This window comes from Ovis aries, chromosome 1 (assembly GCF_016772045.2).
Source record: "Ovis aries strain OAR_USU_Benz2616 breed Rambouillet chromosome 1, ARS-UI_Ramb_v3.0, whole genome shotgun sequence".
In the NCBI taxonomy this organism is placed as follows: Eukaryota; Metazoa; Chordata; class Mammalia; order Artiodactyla; family Bovidae; genus Ovis; species Ovis aries.
The window spans coordinates 99,030,379-99,056,771 of NC_056054.1; the positions used below are offsets into that span (position 1 = coordinate 99,030,379).

Sequence of the window (26,393 nt, forward strand, 5' to 3'; positions counted from 1 at the left end):
TGGAGACACAGACTTAGAGAACAGACCTGCAGCCACAGTGCGGGAGGGAGAGGGTGGGGTGAATTGAGAGGGTAGCATTGAAACAGATACATTACCATATGTAAAGCAGAGAGCCAGCGGGAATTTGCTGTATGATTCAGGGAGCTCAACCCGGTGCTCTGACAACCGAGAAGAGTGGGATGGGGTCGGGGGTGAGAGGGAGACTCAAGAGGGAAGGGATATATGTATACCTATGGTTGATTCACATTGACGTATGGCAGAAACCAACACAACAGTATAAAGCAATTATCCCCTAATTAAGAAATAAAGTTTTTAAAGTACTGTTTCCTGTTTTTTCCTCCTTTTCTTGCAAATCAAAACCACAGTGAGATATCCCTTCACATTCATCAGAATGGCTGTCATCAAAAAGACCACAACTAACAAGTGTTGATGAATATGTGGAGAAATGGGAACCCTCATACGCTTGTTGGTGGGAATGTAAATGGGCGCATGGAAGACAGTCCTCAAAAAATTAAAAGTAGAATTATCATATGAGCCAGCAGTTCCACTCCTGGGTATATATGCAAAGAAAATGAACACTGATTTGAAAAGATACACACCCCAATGTTCGTAGCACTGTTATTTACAATAGCCAAGATACAGAAGCAACCCAAGTGACCATGGACAGATGAACGGATAAAGAAGACGTGGTACATACATACCATGGAAAACTACTTAGCCACAAAAAAGAATGAAATTTTGCAACAACACGGCTGGACCTGGAGGGTTCTATGCTTAGTGAAATAAGTCAGACAGAGAAAGACAAATTCTATATATTATCACTTATATATGGAATCTAAAAAATAAAATGAATATAACAAAACAAAATGGACTCACAGATATGAACAAAAACTAGTAGTTACCAGTGGTGGGAGGGAGAGGGGGAGGGAAAAGACAGGGGTCAGGGATTAAGAGATACAAACTACTGTGTATAAAATAAATTAGCTACAAGGATATATTGTACAGCACATGAAATATAGCCAATATTTTATAATAACTTTAAATGGAGTATGTACATGCTCAGTTGCTCAATCCTGTCTGACTCTTCGAGACCCCATGGACTGTAGCCTGCCAGGCTCCTCCATCCGTGGAATTCCCCAGGCAAGAAGTGCTAGTGGATTACCATTTCCTACTCCATTAAATGGAGTATAGACTATAAAAGTTTTGAATCAGTATGCTGTACACCTGAAACAGAATAGTGTAAATCACTATACTTCAATTTTTAAAAATTAAAAACAAGTAAAGGTAATGATTTTTAAAAAAACAAAAAAAAAAAGATCCTGTTTCTTTAGTCCCCCACCCCCATCTTCCACTTCCTGAGAATACAGGAATCAGAGCCCTGTGGTAGATAGATATGTAATTAGTGAAGGCCCATGGATTTCTACAACATCATATGAGCAATCGTCTGAAACTGGAGTCCATCAAACCCTCAGTCGGCTTTATTCCCCAGTTTAAATAGCCAAAATAAAACACTGGAAATGAAAGAAAGCTCTAACCATTTCTGAGCTCTGAGAAAAGTCAATTCTTGGCAACAAAGTTGCTTGTCTGTGGGAAGGAGAACAAAGTGCCAGCTGGCAGGAAGGAAAGACTCCAGGTAAGAGCCAAAGAGATTTTTTTAAATCAAACTTAATTATTAATTGTACCTTTAGACCCCACCTTCTAAAAGGATTAGATCATTGCTACCAGGAAAGGGAATAATATGTCCTTGGTCAGGGAGAAAATGCAGGTACATCTTAGAAGTTAGGAAGGCTAGGTAATGACAGCAGAGGAGGGCAGGTAGGCCCTATGAAGGTGGCCAGAGAAAGAACTGAAGCCACCAAGGGGTTTTCCACAGGAGAGAAGTATCTGGTAGGACCCAGGAGACTCTTCCAAGGCCAAGGCAGACAAAGGTCTCCCAGGTCCAGGCAGCCATCAACATGGGCCCATTCCTGGTCCCAGGGGAACACCCAGCCTCCCGGCAGGGCCGGCTGGAGCCACAAGTCTGAGCAGGAGCTGCTCCTGAGAGGATCATGACCACCAGAAGGGTTCAGCTTAGCTGGCCAAGGCTAGCAGGAAGCCTCATTTTCCCCCCAGTTTGTGTGTTTACGTCTGGAACCTGCAGGACTTCCCCCGGCAAGGCTAGTTTGTGAAAAGAGTGAGACTGCACTTTAACTGATCCCCAGGTCAGCGGCATCCCCAGCAGTGAAGCACCGCTGCCTTGTCACTGGCGCCTCAGAAAGCCCTCCGTTCCGTGATAGTTGCTGCAAGTGGAAAGGCCCAGTTAAAAAATACCATGGGCGTAAATGCTCCTGAGCCCCCACTTCCACTCAGTGCAGGGGAGGACTAGAAGTGAGGGGATTTAAAAGGTACTTAGTTTATCAAAATCCCTTGTCTCCTGAGAAATATTTGAGCATCTCAAGATCAGTGGGAACCTGACAAGAACATAAAGCACCTCCCAGAACAAAGGAAACAGGGTTTTCCGAATTGCTTCCTGCTCTAAAGCAGTTATCTAACTCCTGTTAGTTTCCAGGTATTATTGTGTGAAAGAATCCTGAAAACAGAAACAGACCCACAGATCTTGAAATCAAACTTTTGGTTACCAAAGGAGGAAAGTGAGGGAAAGTGATGAATAAGGAGATTTGGATTGACATATACACACTACTATATATAAATATATATATATATATATATATATATATATTTACATAAAATAGATAACTAATAAGGACCTATTGTATAGCACAAGGAATTCCACTCAATATTTTATAATAACCTATATGGGAAAAGAATGGATATATTATATATATATAAAATAATGAATGGATATATTATATACTTTATGTGTATATATATATAAGAACAGATATGTATATTATATATACAAGTATATAAGATTCACTTTGCTATACACCTGAAACAAACAAGACATTATAAATCAACTATACTCCAATAAAAGTTTTAAAAAAAGAATCCCCAAACTGCTACAGATCAGATAAAACACAAGTCGGGGAAGAGCAAATTTTTCTGAGGAAGGAAAGGAAGGAAAAGATAACTCCTGGGTCAGCAAGAATTAGAGGATCTTCATTCATCTCCTCAGTCCTGGGAGTTGTCTGCCCAAAGGCAGCAGCTGGTTTCCTCTGACAGAACAGATGTACTCAGTGGTTAGCATAAATCTATAGACCGTTTAAAATCACTTTACTGTTTAAAACTCACCATGCTATATTCATGCATGCTACATGATCTCATTAATCCTCACAATCACCTCAACATATTTAATCTCAATCCTAGCTGGCCCTCAGAATCACTAACAGAGACTTATAAAAACATGCTCAGTTAGGCCCCACCTCAGACCTACTGGCTCAGTCCAGGCCTGAAACCGGAACATGGGCATGTTTAGAATCCCCGCAAGTTTAACAAGCTCATGCTCCAAACCACTCTTTCTGCTCCCAGCTCCCCTTCTCTCCCCTTCAGCCTTGGGATAACACCCTCACGGGTCAGAGAAGAACGTCAAGGCTGGGTGAACTATTAACAGCTACCTTGAGCTCACCTTTACTCAACTTGAGAAACCAAGGTGGCAGCCTAGTTAGGAGAGGTTCTCAGGATCCCGCTCTGCCCACGATTCCGCCTGACCTGCAGCATAGGAGTGTGTGGCAACCTAAAGCCTGTGCCTCTGCTTCCCACCACATGCTAGTTCTGACCCAGGCAAACAGAATCCAGCAGATGAAAACAAATTTTAATAGCTGCCACAGGCTCTTTGTTCTGTGAATTAAGTCTGAGGGGACGCTTTCCAGCCCCCCTAAACCTAACCACCTTAAGAGCTGAGGCTGGGACTTCCCTGATGGTTCAGTAGTTAAGAATCTGCCTGCCAATGCAGGTGACAGGGGTTCAACCCCTTGTCCAGGAAGATTCCACATGCTGTGATGCCACAACTGCGGAAGCCTGCCTGCCTTAGAGCCTGTGCGCTGTGACAAGAGAAGATAGCACCGTGAGAAACCCGAGCACCCCAGTGAAGAACAGCTCCCACTCACCTCAGCTAGAGAAAGCCCACATGCAGCAACAAAGACCCAGTACAGACAAAATAAATAATTTTTTAAAAAAGAGTTGAGGCCATTTCTCTTCCTCCATCATCCAATGGGTGGAAACCCAAGTTCCACTCCTGTCTGAGGCCAAACAACTAGATTCTCCAATCAGCATCCTGGAGCATATGCAACTTGCTTGGGATCATGAACAAAGATCCCTCAAAATTCTACTGAACATCAAGAAGACATACTGCCCCAAATCTGATTTCATAAGTCCAAGCCACAAATATTTGCCTCATACTGTGGATGGTGATTGCAGCCATGAAATTAAAAGACACTTGCTCCTTGGAAGAAAAGCTATGACCAACCTAGACAGCATATTAACAAGCAGAGACATTACTTTGCCAACAAAGGTCCATCTAGTCAAGGCTATGGTTTTTCCAGTAGTCATGTATGGGTGTGAGAGTTGGACTATGAAGAAAGTTGAGCGCCAAAGAATTGATGCTTTTGAACTGTGGTGCTGGAGAAGAAAGACTCTTGAGAGTCCCTTGGACTGCAAGGAGATTCAACCAGTCCATCCGAAAGGAGATCTGTCCTGGGTATTCATTGGAGGGACTGATGTTGAAGCTGAAACTCCAATACTTTGGCTACCTGTTTGGAGAGCTGACTCATTGGAAAAGACCCTGATGCTAGGAAAGATTGAGGGCAGGAGGAGAAGGGGACGACAGAGGATGAGATGGTTGGATGGCATCACCGACACAATGGACATGGGTTTGGGTGCACTCTGGGAGTTGGTGATGGACAAGGAGGCCTGGTGTGCTGTGGTCATGGGGTTGCAAAGAGTCGGACACGACTGAGCGACTGAACTGAACTGAACTGATGTGCAAAACACTGTTAAGTGGTTGAAGGAATAAAGTAAAACAACACCTCTATCCTCCTGGACTTTATAGTTAAATAGGAGTGAAGAAAAGTTCTAGTACAGAATGAGCAACCACTATGAGCAGAGTATAAATGCTATAAGACCTACAACATGAGACAAATTAAGGAAAGCTTCACAATTTACATAGGATTTGATTTAGACGTTGACAACAGATGGGTAGGACTTCAGTAGGACAGAGGCAGGAAAAGAATATTCTAGCCACAAAGAGTAGTATGAACCTCAGGCATGGAAGTGGCAAAGTTCTTGGGGATGGTCAAAGAAGAGCTAAAACCCAAAGTGACTGAAGAACAGCCAACAGGACAGCCAACACATCCTTTTGTCATGGGTGACAAGTTAGGCTGTAAAGGCCTCTAATAACAGTCCAAGGGATCTGGCCTTAGTTTGGTGGTCAGCAGGGACCAACCAGGGGCTTCCATGGTGGCGCTAATGGTAAGGAATCCACCTGCCAATGCAGGAGTCGCCAGAGATGCCTGGTTCAATCCCTGGGTCAGAAAGATTCCCTGGAGGAGGGAATGGCAACCCACTCTGGTATTCTTGCCTGGAGAATCCCATGGACAGAGGAGCCTGGCGGGCTACAGTCCATAAGGTCACAAAGAGTCGGACACAACTGAAGCAACTCAGCACACACTCAGGCATGCACCAAGCAAGGCTTATAAGCAGAGGAAGGACAGGAGCAGAGCTGGGCTCCACGGGTGGTAGGAGGGATGGCTGTTGTACTAATCCTCCTCACGTGCAGCCTGCCCCCGCTCCTCTACCTGAGAATAGAGGTGAAAGAGCTGGAGGAACTAGAGAGGACTAAGCCACACGTGGTACTAAGTCTTCGATCCTGCCCTCTCAGATTTCTCCATACAGAGATGGCCTCAGACAGGACAGGTACAACAACACAGGTGTACACTGACCACGAGACACTCCAGGTCCCTGTGACTCTCCCTAATTACTGCCTACGTCACTCACACACCATTTTGTTGTGGATGTGAGAGGGTAACAGGTAGGAAGGCCAGAGGTCCCCAAGCGGCAGGAGGAGATAAACTGCAAGTGGCAGTTTTTTTCCTTCTCTACACAAAAGTAAAAGAGGCTTCTTTTAATTCTGCATAGACTACACCTGATTCTGCCTTGAGCTAACCCATGCATTTTTCTTATGGAAATGTTCTTCTTAAGCTATGTTAATGAAACTATGTATTTGCTTTGGAATCTGCCTTTCTTCAAAATGGTTCTGCTTAGACTTTTTTTTTTTTTCTTTTCTCAAACTTTGAGCTGATAATGGCTTAACAAACCAGTATTCATATCAATCGTTTTATGACCAGGAGATAAAACTCATATTGTGGGAGAGGGGCCTGATGAAACGCCCTCAGCCTTAAGGTGTCTCTCTTATCTGATTAAGAGCTTTCTAACAGACATAAACACCTTGCTAAAAACTAGCAAGGGGGCATTCTTTCTGCTCCCTTCTGATGTCTAGGTCAGAAGCTTTTTCTCTCTCTCTCATACTTGAATAAAATTCTGTGACACAAAAAGCTCCAGTGGTCAAGCCTGGTCTCTGGCCCCGGATCGAAATCCTCTCCCCCAGAGGTTGCACGGAGAGGTACGTGCGCAGTTCTGTCTTCTGAGGTCACTGCCCGATGTGAACACAGCTGTGCTTCTGACTCCTCTCAGCTCTGAGTTGCAGAACACCCTAATTCTGTGATCATTTTCTCATTCTGTCTGCTTCCCCACAAGTGGCATACTTTCCCTGGACTTATCACCCTTGTTCAGTTTTTGCCTGGGCTTCCCTCTTAGCTCAGTCAGTAAAGCATCTACCTGCAGTGCAAGAGACCTGGCTTCAGTCTCTGGGTCAGGAAGATCCCCTGCAGAAGGAAATGGCAGCCCACTCCAGTATCCTTGCCTGGAAAATCCCATGGACAGAGGAGCCTGGTGGGCTGAAGTCCGTGGGGTCCCAGAATTGGGCACAATTGAGTGACTAGTACTTCACTCTTGATACTTTTTCTACTTCAAGCTTTAGACTCCCCGTCTGTTATGGACTCAGTTGTTTCACTCCCAAAATTCATATGTTGAAGCCTTATGACTATTTGGAGATAGAGCCTTGTAAAGAGATAATTAAGGTTAAAAGAGGTCCAAAAATGTGGGTCTGGCATCTTTATAAGAAGACACAGAAAAGCATATATGCGGAGAAAGGGCCATGTGAAGAAACAGCAAGAAGGCTGCCATCTGCAAACCAACAACAGAGGCCTCAGGAGAAACCAGCCCTGCTGGCACCTTGACTTTGGACTTCTGGCCTCCAGAACTGTGAAGAAAGAAATTTCTATTTAAGCAACAAGGGATTCTGTTTTGTGGTATTCTGTTACGACAGCTAGGAGGCTAATGCATCTTCCAAGTAACACTGCCTACTTGGGCTGAGTGTTAGAAAGGAAGAAGTCAGAAAAAGAAAGAAAAAGACCCACAAGTTCATGCTTTGGTGACTGACAGATAAGTTGTACCATTAAAAGATGGTATAGTCATGAAGAATGATATGGCAAAGCCAGTTTGAGATGGTTTTAAATCAGAGGACTGAAAAAAAAAAAAAAAGGAATTGAATATCTACTTCACTTTACAGACAAAAATTAATTCAAAATCAAATAAAAAATTAAGAGCTAGAACTGTTTTTTCTAAACTCTTAGAAGAAAATATGGGGATAAATCTTCAAAAGGTAAAAATTTTAAAAAACCAGAGGACTTGGCAGAACATCCTGCAGGTAGACAGAAGTGTGGACCTGGAGCTTGGGCAACGGTGGCCTAGAATCCTCACAGCAATGCTCTTGTGACGCCCGGGAGTAACAACATGAAAGGAGGGGAGCCAAGGATAAAACCTTGGGTAATAGTGATAGCTAGGTGACAGGAGGGAAGCTGCGAAGGAATCATCAGATGGCCAAGATTTTACAGTCCAAGCTAAAAGAGGAATTTCAAGACAACAGCGTTAACAGTGCAAAACCCTGCTAGGAGGTAAAGAGGATAAACACAGAAAATGCCACTAAGTTTAGAAAATGGAAGTTCAGGGCAGATAAGGGACTAAGAAACAAGTGAACCCTAGTAAATAACAGAGGCAAGGAATATAGATACATCCTGAAACAGATACATGAGAGGATTGGGATAGCAGTTTGAGGGGGAAGTAGGGTTAGTGGATGGGTTTATTTTTAACGTTTGTATATCAAGGGATGATAGAGACAGCATGGAAAATGGGTTTGGCCTTGATGAGATGGAACACTTCTACTGAGGCAGGAGAAGAGTGGGAGAAATAAGACAAAGAGGAAGATAAGGTCAACTTAATGAGACAAATGAGGAACTTTGAGAATGTGGACCATTCCACATTCTCCACTGGGCCCGACTGATAAATCGGTGAAGGTGGCTAGGAGAGGAGTGTGGATTAGCAGTATGTACCTCCAAAGACCACTGCACCAGTCCATCCTAAAGGAGATCAGCCCTGGGTGTTCATTGGAAGGACTGATGCTGAAGCTGAAACTCCAGCACTTTGGCCACCTCATGCAAAGAGTTGACTCATTGGAAAAGACCCTGATGCTGGGAGGGATTGGGGGCAGGAGGAGAAGGGGACAACAGAGGATGAGAGGATTGGATGGCATCACCAACACAATGGACATGAGTTTGGGTGAACTCCGGGAGTTGGTGATGGACAGGGAGGCCTGGCGTGCTGCAATTCATGGGGTCGCAAAGAGTCGGACACGCCTGAGCGACTGAACTGAACTGAACTGAACTGAGGAAGAAATCAGAGCCCAGTGTGCTGGATCCTCCAGTCTCTCAAGAGAACTCAAAAGTCCAGACTTATGTGAAATGTCTCCATATTTAAAAACAGGCAGCTATTTCAAAGTTGTAAAAAAACTTCATGTAAAGTAAACAGAATTGGACCCCTGGGCTGGCAGTTTATAATCTAGGCAAAAAGGCTATCCAAATTAGCACTGTTTCACTATAAACAGGCAACATGTTGAATAAAAATTTCTAAGTAACAACTTAGGCCAAAATATATTTTTTTCATTAGACAGATAAATATAGATCTCATGAATTTATACAAGACCAATCAGCATGATTTCTCATGTGCCGGGGTCCAGCCCCGGTGGATCCAGGGAATTCGAAGGGTGGACGGCGTTGGCGTGGAAAGACTTGTTTATTTATTAATATAAGATTAGATTAAGAAACTGTAGCGTAGTAGGAAGATTAAGTGGAGGAAGAGGGCTGAATAGCTTGGTTTACGCGGAAGGCCAATAAAATTCCAGACAAGGAATTTGCACCATCTACGTTGGGCCACCGGCGCCCGCTTGAATATCTAAGGGTGCCTCGCCTTAAGCTCCCTTTCGTGCGGGTCTTAACAGCCAGGGCAAGTAAGTAGACCTGGCGAGCCTCCGCGCCCCAGGTGGAGATTCAGCCTGAAGTTAAAGTAAAGAGCAGAGAGAGCGAAAGGGAGAGAAGAAGAAAGAAAGAGAAAGACACGGGGGGAGCCAGAGCCCCAAGAAACCAGGTCGAGAGACTAGTTCGATAAACTGGTCCGAGAAACTGGTCCGATCCTTTATTGTTCAGAAGGCCTTTTATACTTTTGATAAAATATGGAGATCAATGGGTAACACAGAATTATGTAGCGTTCGCAGCCCAGACTCTTTCTATACATCATTTTGTATACAAAAGGTCTCAGGTGATTTACATTATCTTCTGGCCAAGAGGCTTGTTAACACTTTTGGCTCTCTTCCTTAATGAATGTTAATTTTGTTTCCCCTTAAGTGTTTTTCTTTAATCTGCATCTCCTTAAAGCATTAAAGTTACATCTCTATAGAACAAAGGTGCAGTGGGATATAACAAAGAAGGTACTTAACTCAAAGATCTAATGTTGCTAATACCAGGTCTACTACTTGCATTTCTATATACCAACTATATCTAAAAATAAAGGATGTGAAAATTTGGCAGCAAGCATTGACTCAACAAATGAAACTTTTAATCAGTCCTATTCTAAAGATTTTGACTCTTCGGAAGCCCCTACATTCCTAGGATGTTTTAAGCTTCCTGTGCCTCCTGCGGTCAGGAGGCCTCAAACAATCACATGCGCAGCTGTACGAGTCCTGCAGGCAGGCTAGAAAGCCATCAGAGGGGTTTTTGGATTGAAACACTCTTTCAAATGCAGAAGACTAAAGCCCTGAATTGACTTTTTCCAGAAAATGTCAGAAGAGTGGAAAAGCAGAGCACAAAAGCCGGCAGATTTTTGTTGGGGTACATGCTTAGGAATTTCCAGAGGGGTCCCTGAAGTCTGAGCACGCCTTGCATATGTCAGCTTCCTTCCTCTTGACCTTGTCACGGGCGGGATTCCTCACACTGGCTTCCGGCACTCATGGCTTTTTCTCACTATGTATTGGGTTTATCAAAAAGTTCATTCCGGATTTTCCATAAGAGCCTATGGGAAAACTCAAACTTTTTGGCCTACCCAAGACATCAAGAAGAGAAAAAGAAAAGTGGTCACTTTTGCCCCAGGTTGGAGCATGACATGTTTAAAGACAGACGGCCAGGAGGTGAGGGTTTCTATGTTTACAATGAGCTCTGCTGCTGCTTGCTGCTAAGTCGCTTCAGTTGTGTCCGACTCTGTGCGACCCTGTAGATGGCAGCCCACCAGGCTCCCCCATCCCTAGGATTCTCCAGGCAAGAACACTGGAGTGGGTTGCCATTTCCTTCTCCAATGCATGAAAGTGAAAAGTGAAAGGGAAGTCGCTCAGTCATGTCCGACTCTTCGCGACCCCATGGACTGAAGCCTGCCAGGCTCCTCCACCCGTGGGATTTTCCAAGCAAGAGTACTAGAGTGGGGTGCCATTGCCTTCTCCGTACAATGAGCCCAGCGTTAAATTAAGACGTGAGACTATGAGGCTGGTGTGAATTGTGAGGAAGAGAAACTTCATGAGGGCTTCCCAGGTGGTACTAGTGGTCAAGAATCCACCTGCCGATGCAGGAGACACAAGAGACTCAGGTTTGATCCCTGGGTCAGGAAGATCTGATGGAGTAGGAAATGGCGACGCACTCCAGTATTCTTACCTGGAAGATTCCGTGGACAGAGGAGCCTGTTGGGCTACAGTCCATGGAGCCACAAAGAGTCGGACACAACTGAGCATGCATGCAGCACTGAGCTACAAAGATGGAGTGATGGAAAAGATGAAGGGTTCTAGCTTCTGTTCTAGTTCTAGCTTCTATTCTAGTGTTCTGGCTGGGCAGGATGAATGGGGAGAGGGAGGAAGCGGGCACTGAGGGAACAGTTTTGAAAATTAAGCGGCTGACATAGGAAAAGGCATCTTAAACAATGTTTAGAACAGAGTAGTTTCCCGTAACAAAAAGTCTAAACATAGGTATATGGCTGATGTAACGGGAGTTTGTTTTTATTTTCATCTTCCCTGAGCATTCTAGTCTGGATAAAGTACATCAGAAAGAACCAGAGTTTTACAGCCAAACCCAATTTTAATTCCATTGTCACCACTTGCTAGCTATGAGAACATGTGTGGCTTCTTAATCTTGACCTGGAGATAGAAATACACCAGAAGTAGGAAATGCACATGGATCAGTGCACCGGGCCAGCGTCACAGAAGATGGACGGTCTAGAGCAACCTAAGCACAGCGTCTGGAGCAGAGGAGCCCCTCCAGGTGGACCATATTCCCTGCTCTCTGGTGGAAGTCCTGAGACCATGGGAATCCCGCTCCCTGTGATGGCATTTGAGCAGTGTTTCTGATTTTCCTTGAGAAGCAGACAAGAGATTGAGCGATGGACTAGGGATGAGCAGGCCTCTTGATTGTCAGGTCAGAGATTCTCTGTCTCCTCACTCTGGACCATCTCTGCAAAGTTAGTTTTAGCTGCTGAAAAGTTGGCTGAAGATTTTGTTCCCCCATGAAATCAAGCTCAAATAATGAACTCAGATTTCCCTAAGAACTATCCCGTAAGACTGAAAGCTAGGGAATTACCAAAATGGAATCAAATGCCATGTGTTAAGGAGCTAAAAGATTTTACAGAGCTAAGCCGGCCAGAGAGTCCAAACAGCTGGAGAAAATGAGTTCTAACAGACGTGAGTACAAGATAGAGCAGCCAAGGGACCCACATACAAGGGTGGAGAAGATGGATTGAGGGAGTATACTGAGGTGTGGCTGATCGTGGTCACCAGAGAGTGACCAGGGAACAGATTCACTCACTGGACCGACATCACTGGATTTCCAAAAGATTAGAGAAAGGATGTGGGATGAACAGCATTCCGCTTGGAGGGGGAAATCAGAAAGGGGCTGTGAGCAGTGACAGCCAGGTGCAATAACTACTGTCAGGAAAGAAAATACCCAGTGCTATCTTCTTTGTCTTTCTCCTCAAATCTAGGATGTAGTGGATCATTCTATCAATACAGTAATCTACTACCATCAGTCACGAGTGCTTTGGACCAACCACCATCTTATCTAGATAAGATGGAATGAAATAGATACTCCATCTATTTTAGATAAGACGAAAATAGTTAGGAATCAATGGTGCAGACACTGTCAGACTGCAAAGAAAACACAACCTCTCCTTACAAGGTGCTTATGTAAATACCACCCAAGGCATAAAAAACTCAAAGAACAAAAACTGAGCAAGACAGTGGGGAATAATGTTTAATCCTAGTTACTGCAACTGTAGGAGGATATTCGTATAACCTAGGATGCAACCAGAATTTCTGTGTAACGAGTTAGACAAAGAAATCACTAGACTTTTGTTGGGCTTCCCTGGTGGCTTGGTTGGTAAAGAATCTGCCTGCAATGCTAGGAGACCTGGGTTCGATCCCTGGGTCGGGAAGATCCCCTGGAGAAGAAAATGGCAACTCATTCCAGATTTCTTGCCTGGAGACTTCATGCTCAGAGGAGCCTAACAGGCAAGTCCATGGGGTCACAAAGAGTCAGACACAACTGAGTGACTAACACAGACTTTTGTTGGAAAACTACGACTGGTAGAGACTGGTGATGTGATGTCAGCACCTAAGGGCTTCCGTGCTGGGCCAGGTGTGTCTGCCTTCTTTCACAGCCTGCCTAAGAGCCTTGGGAGACACTTTCTTCCAACAACATGAAAGAAATCCTATTGTATCTCAGTTGGTATTGACAGATGTCTCAAGCAAGGAGGAGATAAATGAAATTCAATTTCATCCTTCTTCAAAAATATTTTACCTAGAGCAAATCCAGTATCTTTGCTGCAGATTACATTTAAGCCAGCTGGATTCCTCCTTTAAAAAGCAAGAGGTATGGAAATTCAAAACACTCGAGTGTATTAGTTTTAAATTAGTATCAAAAATAGAAAAATAAATGGGGCCCCAAGATATGTTTTTGCCAACTGTGCTTTCCCACTGTAAAGATTACTGTTTGGTCTTCAGTTCCGTTCAGTTCAGTTCAGTCGCTCAGTTGTGTCTGACTCTTTGTGATCCCATGAATCGCAGCACACCAGGCCTCTCTGTCCATCACCAACTCCCGGAGTTCACCCAAACTCACGTGCATCGAGTCGGTGATGCCATCCAACCATCTCATCCTCTGTCTTCCCCTTCTCCTCCTGCCCCAATCCCTCCCAGCATCAGGGTCTTTTCCAATGAGTCAACTCTTTGCACGAGGTGGCCAAAGTATTGGAGTTTTAGCCTCAGCATCAGTCCTTCCAATGAACACCTGGGACTGGTCTCCTTTAGGATGGACTGGTTGGATCTCCTTGTAGTCCAAGGGACTCACAAGAGTCTTCTCCAGGACCACAGTTCAAAAGCATCAATTCTTTGGCGCTCAACTTTCTTCACAGTCCAACTCTCACATCCATACATGACCACTGGAAAAACCATAGGCTTGACTAGATGAAACTTTGTTGGCAAAGTAATATCTCTGTTTTTAAATATGCTATCTAGGTTGGTCATAACTTTCCTTCCAAGGAATAAGCTCTTTTAATTTCATGGCTGCAATCACCATCTACAGTGGTTTTGGACTTAGGCAGCCATAAATTTCAAATATGGGAAATTAATGAAATGTGTTCCAGTAGAGAAGAGTGCTCAGAGGCTTGGTGAATGATTCTTGTTTCTCTTTTATGATAAGGAATGGAATCTGCTTATCTTGAAATTCATTTGGCCTGCTGGCACTGAATGCCCCTCCCCCCACCCACCCATCATACTTTGTCCTAGAAGACAGGACTCCTGGTTGGAGTTCAAGGCCTTCCCCACTCTATTTGCTGATCTAAGAGTTCTGCAAGTTGGGAGAGAGACGAAGTCAGTATCATGTGGAAACAAGAGTCGCCCTTGGAGAAAGGATACTTTGTGCTGCTAACAGAACTGGTACCTGAAAATAGCCAAACTATCCAGAGGATTGGCCAGAATGAGAGTGTCTCCCAAAGTAGGTATCTTGCTTTTCAATACCTTTTGAATCTGCATTTCTGCCCCCTGGCTTTTTTCCCTATAACTTAAAGTCCTCTGGCCTCTCCCAGTCACTGCCTCAAGACAAATTGCCTGGTCTTTCTTTCACTATGTTAGTCTCTAAAAATAACACTTAAGAACCTAAAATCCACTACAGATTGTCATACTGAGAGAAGTAAGTCAGACAGAGAAGGAGAAATAGCATTTGACATCCCTTATATGTGGAATTCAAATGATACAAACGAACTTACTTCCAAAACAGAGAACAAATTTTTGGTGGCAAGGAAGTGGGGAAGGATAGGGGGAAGGGATAGTTACGGAGTTTGGGAAGGTCATACACACACTGATATATTTTAAATGGATAATCAAAAAGGACGTACTGTATAGCACATGGAACTCTGCTCAATGTTATGTGGCAGTCTGGATGGGAGGAGGGTTTAGGGGAAAATGGAAACATGTATATATATGGCTGAATCCCTTCACTGTTCACCTGAAAATATCACAGCATTGTTAATTGGTTAACTCCAATACAAAATAAAAAGTTTAAAAAAAGAAAAAAAGAACCTAAAAGTCCAAACATCTTGATCAGGCTTTGAGGCACAACACAGTCAAGCCCAACTTTATCCTCCTCTGCTCCTCAGTGTCACCTTTTGGCACACATGTAGTCACCCACACCCAGCCCGCCCTTTGCTCACCCCACATGCTCTGCCTGAAACACCTCCAGCCCCCACCCCTAATTATTTATTTATAGTAGGTCACATTTTTTTCCAAGTGGATGAATTAAAGACCTAGCCATATTCAAGGCTCAGTTCAAATTTTAAAAGTGAAAGTGAATTCTCAGTCATGTCCGACTCTTTGCGACCCCGTGGACTGTAGCCTAATGCTCCTCCATCCGTGGGATTCTCCAGGCAAGAATATTGGAGTGGGTTGCCATTTCCTTCTCCAGGAGATCTTCCCAACCCAGGGATCAAACCCGGGTCTCCCACATTGCAGGTGGACGCTTTACCATCTGTGCCACCAGGGAAGCTCAAATTATAGGTCATATACAAATCCTTGCCTGACCACTACAGTCTGAAGGAATCACTCCAGCCTCTAAACTTCAGCTAGAAAAGAAAATTGAGCTCCTACTAGGCTCCAAGCATCAGCCTAGGTTACATTTTATGAGTTCTCACTTAATCTTTTTTTTTTTTTTTTTTTTTTACTTTACAATACTGTATTGGTTTTGCCATACATCGACATGAATCCACCACAGGTGTACATGAGTTCCCAACCCCGAACCCCCCTCCCACCTCCCTCCCCATATCATCTCTCTGGGTTATCCCAGTGCACCAGCCCCAAGCATCTGTATCCTGTATTGAACCTAGACTAGCGATTTGTTTCTTACATGATATTATACTGTTTCAATGCAATTCTCCCAAATCATCCCACCCTCTCCCTCTCCCACAGAGTCCAAAAGACTGTTCTTTACATCTGTGTCTCTTTTGCTGTCTCGCATACAGGGTTATCATTACCATCTTTCTAAATTCCATATATATGTGTTAATATACTGTATTGGTGTTTTTCTTTCTGGCTTACTTCACTCTGTATAACCAGCTCCAGTTTCATTCACCTCATTAGAACTGACTCAAATGTATTCTTTTTACTGGCTGCGTAATACTCCATTGTGTATATGTACCACAGCTTTCTTATCCATTCATCTGCTGATGGACATCTAGGTTGCTTCCATGTCCTGGCTATTATAAACAGTGCTGCGATGAACACTGGGGTACACGTGTCTCTTTCAATTCTGGTTTCCTCAGTGTGTATGCCCAGCAGTGGGATTGCTGGGTCATAAGGCAGTTCTATTTGCAGTTTTTAAGGAATCTCCACACTGTTCTCCATAGTGGCTGTACTAGTGTGCATTCCCACCAACAGTGTAAGAGGGTTCCCTTTTCTCCACACCCTCTCCAGCATTTATTGCTTGTAGACTTTTGGATCACAGCCATTCTGACTGGTATGAAATGGTACCTTATTGTGGTCTTGATTTGCATTTCTCTGATAATGAATGATGTTGAGCATCTTTTCATGTGTTTGTTAGCCATCCGTATGTCTTCTTTGGAGAAATGTCTATTTAGTTCTTTGGCCCATTTTTTGATTGGGTCATTTATTTTTCTGGAATTGAGCTGCATAAGTTGTTTGTATATTCTTGAGATTAGTTGTTTGTCAGTTGCTTCATTTGCTATTATTTTCTCCCATTCTGAAGGCTGTCTTTTCACCTTGCTTATAGTTTCCTTTGTTGTGCAGAAGCTTTTAATTTTAATTAGATCCCATCTGTTTATTTTTGCTTTTATTTCCAATATTCTGGGAGGTGGATCATAGAGGATCCTGCTGTGATTTATGTCAGAGAGTGTTTTGCCTATGTTCTCCTCTAGGATTTTTATAGTTTCTGGTCTTACATTTAGATCTTTAATCCATTTTGAGTTTATTTTTGTGTGTGGTGTTAGAAAGTGTTCTAGTTTCGGTCTTTTACAAGTGGTTGACCAGTTTTCCCAGCACCACTTGTTAAAGAGATTGTCTTTAATCCATTGTATATTCTTGCCTCCTTTTTTAAAGCCCAGAGATAAACTCACTTAATCTTAATGGTCCACTTCACAAGAGAAAAGTCCCTGAAAATGTAAGCTGATTTTCCATGGCTATTTGGAAAAGCAGCAGAATCTGGATTTAAACTTAGTTGAATCCGGGTTCCTCCCACCATCTGCCCAGCCTCCCAACCATGAGGGCTGTGTTAAGGAACCCAAGTAGTTAGATTGGGAGGAGGAAGGCACTCCAGGCAAAAGGAATAGCAGAGGCATGTTCACGAATCAGGTTGTGGGCGGGTGGGGGCGGGGGGTGGCGGTGCTTCCTTGGTAGCTCAGCAGTAAAGAGTCTGCCTGCCAATGCAGGAGATGTGAGTTCGATCCCTGGGCAGGGAAGATCCCCTGGAGGAAGAATGGGCAACCCACTGCAGTATTCTTGCCTAGGAAATCCTATGGACAGAGGAGCCTCGAGGGCTACAGTCCATAGGGTAGCGAAAAGAGTTGGACACGGTTTAGTGACTAAGCAAGCACACGTGTTCACGAATGGTGAATCTTGGGCCACAGCTGCCATGGAGTTGAGTAGGAGCTCTCTTTCATATTTATCAAAACTCCTCCCCACTGCCTGGGTTCCTTCCTTCCTTGGGGTCATGCCCTTCATAAAACTGTCTGATGATCATCAGAATAGTAGCACTTAAGGTGCAAGAGGCACTATGTGCTTCTCCAGTCTCATTCTCATAACATTAGGAACTAGGTTCTATTACACCCATTTGACGGATGAGGAAATAAGCAATTTCCTCATTTCCTCATGAGAGTAAGAACACATCTGTTCGGTAACTCAGGTTTCTAATACTTAATCATTTAGTGATGATGCTCACCAGGCAGAGAGATTATCGTGAAGGGCCAAGGAAAGGAGATGCTGAACTCTTTAGGAAAATATGTCTAGTTATGGCTCTGCCTTGCCACTCTCATCAAATTCTTGTGCAACAAATGTGAAAATCATTTAACCAAGATGTCCAGAGATGTCCATTCCCATTCCATCAGATGTAGGACCTTAAGGGCCTCCCAGGTGGCACTAGTGGTAAAGAACCCGCCTGCCAACTCAAGAGCCACAGGAGTCACAGGTTCAATCCCTGGGTCAGGAAGATCCTCTGGAGGAGGGCATGGCAACCCTCACCAGTATTCTTGCCTGGAGAATCCCATGAGCAGAGGAGCCTGGCAGGCTACGGTCCATGGGTCACACAGAGTTGGATACGACTGAAGTGACTTAGCACACATGCAGGCAAGGACCTTACGTGCCTGAGAGAGTATCAGAATTCTTCAGCCTCCTCCATCTTGATAAAAAGGATTATCCAAACATACTGACTCTATTTTTGCAGCTCTCTCCCTGCCACACTAACTTCCAATATCGGCGAAGCTAAGCATCTACTGTATGCCAGGTATTGTTCTAAGAGCAAGTAACACAAAAGTCAAGACCCCTGCTCTCTAGAGCTTAACATCTGCCAAAGGTGACAAAAAGTAAACAAGATGGTTTCTGATGATAAAGGCTACAAATGGTGAGATCTGGTGGTGAGGTAGAAGGAGGAAGCTGAATTTAAAAGCCATTTCTGGGAAGGTAACATTTCCATTCATACCCAAATGACAAGCAGGACCCAGCCTTCAAATCTCCAGTATCTATCATATTTCGGGGGCTGAAAAGGACACCAGCAATCATCTAGTCTCAGCCCCTTACTGATAGATGAGTAAACAGAGACTCAATGAGATGATATGCAAATTCGTTCCCCATTTCTTAAGGACTTCCCTGTTGGCTCAGACGGTAAAGAGTCTGCCTGCAATGCATGAGACCCGGGTTTGATCCCTGGGTTGGGAAGATCCCCTGGAGAAGGAAATGGAAACCCTCTCCAGTATTCTTGCCTGGAGAATCCCATGGACAGAGGAACCTGGTGGGCTACAGTTCACGGGGTCGCAAAGAGTCAGACACACTGAGCGACTAACACTTTCAATGAGTTAGAAACACAAGATCTCCCAGCTGACAGCAAGGCTGCCCTACTGCTCCACAGGGCCTTTGGAGACACATATTTGAAATGTAAGCACATTTGTGGTTATGCTTGAACACATATTTCTAATTTTATTTTCAATACACCCTTGGGGAAAAGATGAGAGGCTTTGATAGGCAATAAACTTGAGGCTCCAGTTGGCAAAGGGACTTGTCTAATGGCCTGTCACTAACAACTGAATCAAAGCCCAAGTTATTTGTATTCCAGTCCCATGTTCCTTCCCTGGGATGAGAAACAGTTGTCTAACCAGTGGTCTATGAAAGTAAGACATCATTACTAGCAACTTCATAGTTTATGGTGCAAAGAACAAACAAAAGAGTCAAAGATAAGAACAATTTACTTTGTCATAACACAGAGACTCAAAGTCCCTGAGTTATTTGCTGCAGGGAAGAACATGTGACTCCAGGTGACTAGACAACCATGGCCTGAGACAAAGAGCCCTTGTGCCTTTTGGAAACGGGACTGAGAGTTCACTCATCGGTGCAACGTTGCGGCACCTGTAACTGAGGAGATGTGCGCTCCTACAGAGCCAGCCCAGACCAAGAATCTCCTCCACTGGGGAGCCCCGAGACGACAGTCACACTTAACCTCTTGACCACTTCCGCTTAGGAAATAAGTTACTAAGTAGTGGCTCCCAAACGTCCCTTCCCACAAGAATCATCTGAAGGGATGTTGCAGAAGGAAAAAAAAAAACACAAGATTTTTCATGGCCTCACAAGATCCAAAGAACTAGACACTCCAGAGGGTAAGGTGGGGATCTGTTTTAAAATTCGGTCAGCCTAAAAATCCACGGACTTTTCTTATTTCTCAGAGCTATAACATGATAAAAAGCATTTTTATTATCCAGTGAGAAAGTTGTTAGGTTGTATCTTTTAACGGCTGCTTCCAAAAGAAAATCTCTACTACCCAAAGCCCTTGAACAGTGGGAAGGTCTGTGAGAGAAAGAATCTCCCTGGAAATCTGTGAAGTTTGTTGTCTCCCTCCCTTCCCTCTGGCTGGTGCAACCCTGGGAAACCTTGCTCTGAGGGTCAGATTACCTATTCTCTTGTGAAGCAGACTCCAGCCTGTGAGGGTCCGGGTGTCTCATGCACAGAGAACCTCAGAGTGTAGAGAATCCCTCATCCCCCAATCCCACCATCACCAACGGGGCCTGCCTGGCTTCTTCCCCACCAGGCTCTCTTCTGCCCTGGACAGCCAGCTACTGCATAGAAATGGAAAAAGAAAAAGAAAGAAAGGGGGTCTGGGCCTAGGTGGTCAGGGCCCTCAGTCACAGGCACCCTGAGTCAGTTCTTACCTAGGTCCCGGAGGAAGAAGAGCCACTGGCCTCACCAGGAGGTTCTCTCTCTGCTGGTGAGCTCTAGTTGGAACTCACTGGACTTTGAACAAAGGTTGATTTAAAAGCTGATATATTTAACAGGGATCTGTGGTCTGAGTTCAAATGACCTCTGTCCAGCTTGCTGTCAGCTGGCTGGGCTCTGAGCTGGGCAAACCTGGAAAACCCTCAGCAAACCCAAGGCTCAGGCCCACCTGCCTAGAGAGAGGCGCAGAGGGGGGAGAGGAATCTAGCCAGGGGGAGGGGCCTTCCGCTCTGCAGATGCCTCAGTCACACCCAAGCAATACCCAAGCCTCAGAGCCACCGCTGTCCCCCAGGCCAAGGGCAGCAGTGATCGCCAGCACCTGAGCACCCTGAGGTCTTCCTGGGGAGCAGTGCCTGTGCCACCTCACCCGTAGGAGGCCACAGGCCAAGAAGTCCCGGTAAAAGGAGCAAAGCTCCGTGTACGCCCATCCTGCCTCCTCTCCAACTGGCGTTCTTACTTTGCACGCTCTCGGGAAGCTGAGCCAGTAAAGCCCCTGCTCTTATTTCTCAACTCCTTTGCTTTCCTCATACACTCTCTCCTCTCTCTCTTTCCTTTCTCTGTCTCACCTGAGGGTGCTCTGTTTCTCTTCTCCGACAACTGGTTTCCCCGTCCACGCTCAGAACCTTTCCGGCAAGCCCTGCTGGGCAGGTGGAGGCACTTCCACAAGCTCCTGGGCCAGCTCCTGGGCCAGCTCCTGGGCCGGCCCCTGGGAAGCACAGTGGCGTCCTGAGCTCAGCCCCTAGCCCCGAGCAGCTGATCCCTATCAGCAGCACCCACACAGGCAGACCCAGTGCTGGGCTTCTCACTGACCTGGATCCTCAGCCCACACTGGAAATAAGGACAAGAGATTGCTCCGAGCAATGAAGCAAAGAGAACCACAGGCTGAGGACAGGGTGGCCTCGCCCTCCTCCACCTACATTCCAAAAGCGCCTTTTGTCTTTGCTGGGCCTTGGCTGCTCTCAGGTGAAGGCACGGCAGGAGCCAGAGGGTAAATGGTCAACAATGACAGACATCTGAGTAGCTAGTTCATATCAGGTCATCTCCACCTTCACATCTACTTGGGCCTCCTAAATGTCTCCCAAATTGGACAGTAGAAGGGGAAGATCTGGATGTAAGATCAGAACACCTAGATTCAAATTCTGACTCCATCACTTACCGAGTGTTTGATCTAGAGGAATTTATTTATTTTGACTGTCCTGGGCCTTCGTTGCTGCAGTCAGACTTTCTCTAGTTGCAGTGATGGGGGCTACTCTCTAGTTGCGATACGTGGGCTTCTCACTGAGGTGGCTTCTCTTCTCTTGTTATGGAATTCAGGCTCTAGGGAGTGTGGACTTCAGTAGTTGTGGCACACGGGCTTAGTTGCCCTGCAGCATGTGGGATCTTCCTGGACTAGGGATTGAACCCATGTCCCCTGCATTAGCAGGTGGATTCTTAACCACTGGACCACCAAGAAACCTTGAGGAATTCATTTTTAACTCTGAGTCTCACTTACTTTCATCAGGTAAATGGTTGTTATAACATTGTTTTTAGAAGTTTTTTTTATATTGAATCAAAACATCTCTCACTTCTGCCCCTGAGTTCTCATGGCTCCCTCTGAGCTACACACTAAGTGTACTCTATTTCTGCACAGAAGCTCTTCAGATATTTGAAGGCTGATGTATTTCCCACTTGTGTGTTAGTTGCTCAGTCGTGTCCAACTCTTTGCGAGCCTATGGAATATAGTCCGCCAGGCCCCTGTGTCCATGGAATTCTCCAGGCAAGAACACTGGAGTGGGTTGCCATTTCTTTCTCCAGGGGATCTTCCCGACCTAGGGATCAAATCCCGGTCTCTTGAATTAGGCAGATTCCTTACCACTGAGCCACCAGGGAAGCCGAATCCCCCATAAGCCTTCATTCCTCTGGGAGTCAATGGATCCCTTCATTCCTTCAGGTGGTCTGCCTTTGCCATGACTTCAATACTTCTTGCCCTGGATCCCAGCCTGTCAACATCCCTCTTAAAATCAAAGGCCTGAAGGGGAAACTTGGAGGTGAGGGAATTAGTTCTTTATCTTGAGTGTGGGTTTTGTCTACAATGCCCAACGAAACTATACACCTACAAGTGGATGAATTGTGTTGTATTGAAATAATTCTTTAATTTTTAAAGTAGCCAAAGTCAGCAGAATTATTCTTGAAATTTCTAAAGTTAAAAAAAAAATTGAATGATTAAAAGAAAAGGCAATTTCACAATGCAGTTTACCCTTGGTCTGTATTCAGAGACTTCTCAGACTTACTGTTCACCCCAGGCCAGATGGGATAGATAGCAATAGCCTGAAAAGTGGAAATAGAAGAGGCCTTGATATATAGAGACACTATTAGTTCAAAATTAAATAGAAATGAGGAATTGTTTGTTTTAATGACAAAACTCTTCCCCACTGTTACGTGGAACTGAATGAGATTTGCCCTCACTAAAATTTGGATTTAAAAAAATGTCATGGCAATAACTGGCTGTGATTTGGTTAATGCAAAGCAGAGTAGGTCTTTTTGCTGATTATTTAAATCAATTACTTAGATCTAGACATTAAAGACAAGGGAAAATCACATTGTCTATTGTGTGTGCCTGGTAAGCCTTTATATCCATTATTCTGTTAACCCTCAGCATGATCTTATGAGACAGTATCCCCATTTTACAGATAAGTGAAGTGAAGTTGCTTAGTCGTGTCTGACTCTTTGCGATCCCGTGGACTGTAGCCTACCAGGCTCCTCTGTCCATGGAATACTCCAGGCAAGAATACTGGGGTGGGTTGCTATTTCCTTCTCCAGGAGATCTTCCCGACCCAGAGATCAAACCCAGGTCTCCTGCATCGCAGGCAGATGCTTTACCGTCTAAGCTACCAGGGAAGCCCCAGGATAAGCCCCTTATCTTAATTTACAGATAGAAAGAGAGAAGTCACTCAGTCATGCCTGACTCTTTGTGACCCCATGAACAGTAGCCTGCACCAAGCTCCTCCGTCCATGGGATTTTCTAGGCAAGAGTACTGGAGTGGGTTGCTGTTTCCTTCTCCAATTCTATTTCTTGTCTTCTTATTTTACAGATAAGAAGCTTTTAAATCCATCTGGTTAATTATCTTATCAGATCTCCTGGCTCAGAAGGCTTACAGAGCCTGTCTGTCTCCTTAGGTAGAATTGTTTTTCCTCTACAATAAGGCCTCCCACTATCCAAGGAATGTGCTGTCCTTCCCTAGAGGTACTCAAGAAGAGGCTGACGATAACCTGTGTCATGTTACAGAAAGAAGTCCTGCATTGTTAGGGGACTGGAGTAGGTGATTTCTTGGGTTGCTTCCAACTCTAAGATTCTGTGAACCTAAATGCTGTGGGTCCTGCCCTGGTGTGTGTAGGGGCAAGAGTTATGAGCATGGAATTTGGCATCAAATAGATGCTGAATTGAATCTTAAATCTGCCATTAACAGTTTTATGTTTTTTATTGTGAGCTTAAATTTGCCTGGGCTTTATCTATGGAACACCTGGCAGCTTGGGTGGAGGGTTTTCTGTTTTGTTTTTGTCAAGCAGATCTTCTCCATACACATAGAATGGTGATGAAAGACACGAAAAACCTTGGGTCAATATATGTTGGTTACTTGCTGTAGTGCTTCTAGATCATGCAAAAAATGAACGTCAGTTACAGCACCAGCACCTCCTGAAAGCAGATCAGGTCAGGAACTTGCAAGAGAAGATTCTTTTTCTTCTCAGAGTCCAGGCCAAGACAGGTGGTTTCCTTCTTATTCCTGATCCATTTTACCCTGTTCTGTTTTTTCCATAAACCTATCTCCTTTTATCATGTTTATACAATGTTTATTAATTATATTCTGTCTCTTCCCCACCAGAATATTATCTCCCCAGGGATAGAGATTTGTAATTGTTTTGTCACTGTATTCCAAGAGCCTAGAATATAAGCCTAGCTTATAGCAAGCTTTCCAAAAATGAATGAGTGAGTGAATAAATGAATCAATCTCCTTTTGCTAACAGGGTTGGTTTTTACCCCACCCTTTCACTGAGATTGTAGCCTTCTGAGATTCTGGGCTCCCTGCAGGGTCTCAGTTCCTAGGTCTTAAGTCCTGTCCCAAAGTGACCCTGGGAAAATAGACTACTTGGTTACTGGTTTTCAGCTTTCTCCTCACTTTCTTTCACTTCACTTTCTCTTCACTTCTGGACCTTAGCAATTTCTTCCCTTTTTTCCAAGTTCAACTATGTAGTTGAAAACAATTTTCCTTTTATATATTTTACCCAGTATTTCCATGAACTTTGTAGAGAAAGGGATTTCAGGTTTTCTAGTCTGCCACGTTTTCAGAAATGATTCTGTCACTTAGCATTACTTTGCCTCTCAAAATGTCAGCTTCAGACAATCCTGCAAACATACAACGGAGAAGGCAATGGCACCCCACTCCAGTACTCTTGCCTGGAAAAATCCCATGGATGGAGGAGCCTGGTGGGCTACAGTCCATCAGGTCGCGAAGAGTCGGACATGACTGAGCGACTTCACTTTCACTTTTCACTTTTCACTTTCATCCATTGGAGAAGGAAATGGCAACCCACTCCAGTGTTCTTGCCTGGAGAATCCCAGGGATGGGGGAGCTTGGTGAGCTGCCGTCTATGGGGTCACACAGAGTCAGACACGACTGAAGCTACTTAGCAGCAGCAGCAGCAAACATACAATAATCAAAACAGGGTGGTATCGGCACAAAAATATATATGGACCAAAGGAACAGCCTAAAAAGCCCAGTAATAACCCACACACTGATGGTCAATTAGTCTTTAACAAAGGAGACAAGACTATACAACGGAGAAAAGACAGTCTGTTTAGCAAGTGGTGTTTGGAAAGCCAGGCAGCTGAATCAGTGAAGTTAGAATACTTCTTCACACCATACACAAAAATAAACTCAAAATGGCTTAAAGATTGCAATAGAAGATATGATATCATAAAACTCCTAGAAGACAACACAGGCAAAATATTCTTGGACATAAATCATAGCAATGTTTTCTCAGGTCAGTCTCCCAAGGCAAAAGAAATAAAAGTAAAAATAAATAAATAGGACCTAATCAAACTTATTAACTTTTGCACAGCAAAGGAAACCATAAACAAAGTGAAAAAACAACCTACAGGCCGGGAGAAAATAATTGCAAAGAATGCAAACAACAAGGGCTTAATCTTCAAAATATACAAACAGCTTATTTAGCTCAATTAAAAAAAAGGAGGGAGGGGGGCAAAAGACCTAAATAGACATTTCTCCAAAGAAGACATAAAGATAGCTAAACAGCACATGAAAAGATGCTCAACATCACTAATTATTAGAGAAATGCAAATCAAAACTACAATGAGGTTTCGCCTCATACTAATCAGAATGGCCATCATCAAAGTCTACAAATGATAAAAGCTGAAGAGGGTGTGGAGAATAGGGAACCCTTCTACACTGCTGGGAGGAATGTAAATTGGTACAGCCACTATGGAGAACATTATGAAGGTTCCTTGAAAAACTAAAAATAGGACTTCCCTGGTACTCCAGTGGTTAGGAATCTGCCTGCCAATGCAGGGGACATGGGTTTGATCTCTGGTCCAGGAAGATTCCACATGCCACGGGGTAAATAAGCCCATGCTCTAGAGCCCACGTGCCACAACCACTGACGCCCATACTCTGCAACAAGAGAAGCCACCACAGTGAGAAACCCACACACCACAGTCAGCGAGTAGCCGCCTTTCGCCACAACTAGAGAAAGCTTACAAGCAACAACAAGGACGCAATGCTGTCAGAAAGAAACTGAAAATATAGTTACTGTATGATCCAGCAATCCCTCTCTTGGGCATTGACTCCAGAAAAGACAAAAAAGACATACACCTCCTCCCCCTCGAAGAAGATACATATACCCCAATATTCACAGCAGCACTACTTACAATAGCCAAGGCATGAAAGCAACCTAAATATCCATCAACAGATGGATGGATAAAGATGTAGTACATATACCCAATAGAATATTACTCAGTCTTAAAGTAAAAATGAAATAAGGCCACGTGCAGCAACAAGGACGGACC

The 26,393-nt window shown here is 44.3% G+C and overlaps 1 protein-coding gene across 4 annotated transcripts in view; it reads right to left on the reverse strand.

The window, feature by feature from the left end:
• The window catches only part of PDZK1 (PDZ domain containing 1), a 55,233-nt gene that overhangs the window by 17,704 nt on the left and 11,136 nt on the right, over positions 1-26,393 (reverse strand). For 2 of the 4 annotated variants that reach the window (XM_060413672.1, XM_004002409.5), the window contains exon 1: positions 20,269-20,354. The exons of 1 other annotated variant lie outside the window; for it this stretch is intronic. The gene's annotated coding sequence lies outside the window, so the exon portion shown is untranslated. Of the gene's footprint in view, positions 1-20,268; positions 20,355-20,898; positions 21,175-26,393 lie in introns of those variants that run through there. One more of the 4 variants, XM_012179905.5, reaches the window with a different exon arrangement.